The sequence below is a fragment of the Fukomys damarensis genome, unplaced genomic scaffold, assembly GCF_012274545.1.
Source record: "Fukomys damarensis isolate Sample0158 unplaced genomic scaffold, DMR_v1.0_HiC HiC_scaffold_27, whole genome shotgun sequence".
Classification (NCBI taxonomy): domain Eukaryota; kingdom Metazoa; phylum Chordata; class Mammalia; order Rodentia; family Bathyergidae; genus Fukomys; species Fukomys damarensis.
The window spans coordinates 36,641,357-36,646,656 of NW_022900939.1; positions in this window are offsets into that span (position 1 = coordinate 36,641,357).

A 5,300-nucleotide genomic window follows, 5' to 3' on the forward strand; every position below is an offset into this window, starting at 1 on the left:
GGTGTTGGTCATTAGTTTGTTATGGGTGGTTTGAATCAGATGAGATACTCCATTTCATTTTTTCAGGTTTTTATCATAAATAAATATTGAATGTTGTCTAATGCCTTTCAGCATCTATTGAGATGATTGTGTGGTTTTTGTCTTTGTTTTTATTAAGTCGTGCTCTACATGTATTGATCTGTGTAAGTTGAAACATCTCAGCATCCCTGCTATGAATCCTACTTAGTCGTGTGTATACTGTTCTTGATGATTGGCTGCATTCTGTTTGCAAGTATCTTATTGAGGATTTTTGCATCTATGTTTGTTAAAGAGATTTTCTGGTAGTTCTCTTCCTTGGTTTGGTCCTTTTCTGGTTTTGGTATGAGGGTAATTCTTGTTTCCAAATATGATTTGGGGAGTATTGCTTCCTTTTTGATTTCATTAAAGAATTTGAAGAGTATTGGCTTTAGATCTTCTACAAAGTTCTGAAAGAATTGAGCAGTGAATCCTTTAGGACCTGCACTTTTCTTAGTTGGTAGTTTTTTATTCATTATTATTATTGTTAACTTCAATTTATTTTACTGATATTAGATTAGTCAGAATTTTTATATCTTCTTGATTCAGCTTTGTTAATTCATATCTATCTAGGAATCTATTCATTTCTTTTGAATTTTCTATTTTATTCTAGCACAAATTCTCAAAGTTGTTACTGATGATCCTCTGGATTTCTGCAAAATCTGTTGATTTCACCCTTTTAATTTCTAATTGCATGAATTTGGATCTTTTCTTGTTTTGATAAGGTTGGCTAAGGGTTTGCCTATTTCGTTTACTCTCTCAAAGAACCAACTCTTTGTTTCATTGTTTCTTTGTAATTTTTAGACTCTATTTCATTAGTTTCTGCTCTGATTTTTATAATCTCCTTCCTCATACTAGCAATGGGAACAAGACTCTTCTTGTTTTTCTAGGACCTTGGGTGCTTCATTAGGTTATTTGAGTTCTCTCTGTTTTTCCAAAGTGGGAATTTAGCATTTTAGACTTACCTCTTAGGATTGTTTTTATTATGTCCCATTGGTTCCAAATTAAGATGTATTATGTAAATGTACAAATTCACCGTGATGAATATGGGCATTGTATTCTAAAAACTTATACTAATAAAGCAAGAAACTCAAATAATATGATATTTTTCAAATTAATGTAGACAAAGCTTCTTTTCTATAGAAAGATTAATATTATCAGCATTTGAAGTGTCACAAACTATTACCGAAATCCCAATCACTAATTTTAGCAAATTTAGTGAACACATTCTATAATGCATGTAAGTATAGAAACACAAATGGTTCACAATACTTCACACTAGGTCCAGAGTTAGTATGAACAAAGTTAACAGATCAGTGATAGGCTGAGAAAAGACCTCTTAGTGTCTGAAATTCACATGAGAAAAATACCTAATATGTGACTGCATGTTTTCCAGAAATAGAATGAAATTCCCTAATAAGTCAATAAAAATATGACTTACTGCAAATATATATAGCATGTTACTTCACTGAAAACTGGGGGCAACAGTAGCACAGTGGTGAATGTGTGTGTATCTACATGTAGAAAGGTGCAAAAAGAATACTATCTCAGAGACGATAAGTGGTATACATGTGCAGGGCACTTGCCATGAATGGGAGCCCCAGGACGGAGACTGCGGCGTGAGCCTGCGGGTGACTGGGCCTGGGGGGTTACCAGCACCCCCCAGACTCCTGACACACTCCACACTTACGCTGCACTACATCTGTTAGTGTGTTTTCTTTCTTTGATAATAAATTAACATTGCTTATTGTAACCTTTTAACTTTGTATTTTTAAATTTTTTTTCTCTTGTGTTATATACTTAGCTTAAAATTCAGTGTACAGCTCTATGATTTTTTTCATTTTAGCCATATTCCATAAGCCTTTTCCATTTTTTAATCATGTGATTTTCCCCCTTTTTTTGGTAAATATTTTTCAGATGCTAAAACAACCTTACATTCTTTACCAGAATAGGCCCAAATTGTTTTGGTATGTTACTTTTTTATGTATTACTAAATTTAAATAGTTATTATGGAGGGAAAGATCCTAAGACAAAATGACAAACATTATATTTTTCATAGAAGCTAACTTAACATTAAATGTAATTTTTAAAACTTTCCTTGACCTTGAAAGAAGCAGTGGCTGTTACTTGAGTTCCTTCTCTGACAAAAATGCTGTCTAAAAAGGACTTTGAGCAACCCCAAACTTATTTTAGAAGCATAACAATATAATTGCAATTTAAAAATTTATGAGATTTTTAAAAAAAAATAATTGTTCTTACTGTCACCTTCCTTGTTATTTTAACTCTTGGGTTTTACTGTTTAGTGTGCTGGCAAATTTTCTCAAACATTAGGGCCAGGGATTTAGCTCAGTGGTTCTGCTGCTGGCCTCACAAGTACAAAGTCTTGAGTTAGATTCCTGGTACGCCCCCCCAAAAAAAATCAAGAAAAAATTTTTCTCAAAAATTAGATTAAATCTTGAGTAGCTTTGTATAGTTCTATATTAGATCTCAGTCTTTAGTTGTGACTCTGACTTTGGACTATCTCTGTAAGTGCTTGTCAACAACTCCTACCCAATCCCCAAATTGTAGGCACAAGAGGGAGGCCGGATGGGCCTGAATTGGGATTTCTCTTCCTCAGGTACATAAGACTCCCACCAGCTTATGCTCAGGTATAAGTTTCTCCTAACAGCATGCCTCAATATTCTCGTGTTCTTGGCTTGACCAACTACACATGAAAGACTTTCCATTTTTAAAAACTTTAATTTTTTTTACTTTTTACAGTTTTTTGGTTAGAAGCAAAGACACAAATGAACATTTGCCTACGCCTACATGAGGTCAACCTCATCAGCATCACTGTCTCCACTGTCTTCTGCCTCCACCTCCCCCCTGTCTCTCGCTGGAAAGTCATCAGAGAGTAACAGGAACAGTGTAATCTCCTATGATGGCATGCCTTGTTCTGCAATATTTCTGGAAGGACCTATTTTACAGCTGACTTTTTTTTTTTATATGAGTACAAGGCATCCACTCTAAAAGGATCCTGAAAATATAATAAAGAGGCAAACTAATAGTACAGTTGTTTATTATTATATCAAGGATTTTGTCAGATGCAAATATGTAGGTGCTATAGTTTTATAAGACTAAAACGCACTCAGTTTGTTCACTCTGGCATCACTACAGACACAGAGGAAATGTGCTACAACCAAGTCCTGACAGCTCTTCCATCAGGAGGCACAAAGAATTTTTCACCTCTCTTGTGAACTCATGGGATCAACCTCGTATATGCAGTCTGCCCTTGGCCTGACTCTTACACAGCACGAGTGTCTGTACAACACACTTGGTTACGTGCTTTAACACTACAGTGCAGTTGTGTTGTGTGAGAATTTTACTCATACACAGGGGAAAGGGAATGCGAAGGGGAAATGATGATGATGTATTATAAGGTTAATACCATCATTAGCTCAGCTTTCTGCATTTGAAAGTAAACAAGAAGAAAAAGTGAAAAACATTCCATTAAAATAAATTAATAAATGTAATCTACAATGTAAGAAAACAGTAAGTTTGGTAAAATAATTTACGTTGCAAAACCTTCATTGGTAGTATAGGTAAGTAAGAATATGAAAGCTAAATAAAACTGTTTGAGAATATAATGAGTTAGGTATTGAGGATTGAGTTGGAGTTCCCTAGGATGAAATGTAGAACATTCAAGATGAAGGAAATGAGTATCAAAGACAAAAAAGGGAAAGAACGGTATATTTTGTTTTGTTTTGTTTTTGGTACCGGGGATTGAACTCGGGTCCTTGTGCTTGCAAGGCAGGCCACCGAACCGCTGAGCTAAATCTCCGGCCCAAGAATGGTATATTTTAAGTTATTAGAAGTAAAGCAATACGGTTATTTTTCAAAACATTGTATTTTTCTCAGTATGATAGTGAAATTTTAACTTCAGTGGAGTTGCTTTTAATTTATCTGAAATTTTAGTCAACATATTACAAAGGAAAATATCTAAGTTCACATGTATTTAGTTGTTTTAATTCCAAAGTTCAATTTTAAAGTCATTATTCTCTGTAACACAAAAGCAAAATTATTACTTAACTAATTTTCACAATGAAAGTTTTCTTTCACACATCCTGGTGCCATCTTGAATAACAGATGCTTTCAACAGTTGAAAAATATCACCACCTATGAATCATCCTCTTCCACCTCACACATTCACTAGAAAGACATCAAACCACAAAATTTAGAGCAGATAAATAAAACTGCTGCATAGTTGCTCTTGCCTATGGATGCTCTTTATATGTCCTGGCATGGTTGGCCTGGTCTTTGTTACTTTCTTCTTTTGCTCCTGTTCTTGTTCTTACTCTGACCTATGAAGGGCTGTCTAAACCTGTCCATTTAAACCTTTCCTCTGTACTTCATAATCCAGCTCTGTTTTGGGGATCTTCACCTCTAAAGGGCCTCTGAGAATCTCAACTGCAACATGTGTACAGTTGCACTGGTCATACTGAAGCCGTTCTTACTTGTATTCTGTTGCAGATCACTTTAATTATTCATCTAAGCTAAAGTCCTTGAAGGTATCCTTCAGGCTTCTTTTCTCACACATTTCTCAGTCAGTCACTATACTCTGCTTGCTTTCCCTGATGATTATTCATTTTTTCAACCCCTTTCCCTATTTACTACTTTACTACTAGCCCCTCGTCCAGGTGAAGCTCTCACCATTTCTTACCTGAAGAGAGGAAGGTTTCCCAACTGATCCCTCGTTCTTTCTCTATCTCCTGCACACCTGTGTTACATTGAGTTTCCAGAGTCATCTCTTGGAAAAACAATCTGATGCCATTGTCGCCATAGTTAATTCTCTTTAGGTGATCTTTGACTTCTAAGGAATCTCACTCACGATCATGTCATTCAAGTCCTCCAATACTGTTTGGAATAATAGAGTGGGCCATGGCATAAATTCTTAAAATCGTTGTTGTGCAATTCTAACAATGTATCTTTTAATATACATATATAATATATGTAATTGCTAATGTGTGAGATATATTATAAAATATTCCTCAACTGATGAAACAAATAGGAATCATACTGTAAAATCCTAAGGGATTTGTGGATTCACTTTGCTGTCACTGGACTAAATAGCGTTGTTAACAAATTCAAGGTCATGGCTGTAATAGTTCTTCCTCCAGTTAACATGTTTTTATAGGTAGCAACAGTCTATGCCCTCCATCTTAGTCAGTGACTTTTTTTTTTTTTTTTTTCTGGGGGTGGAACTCAGG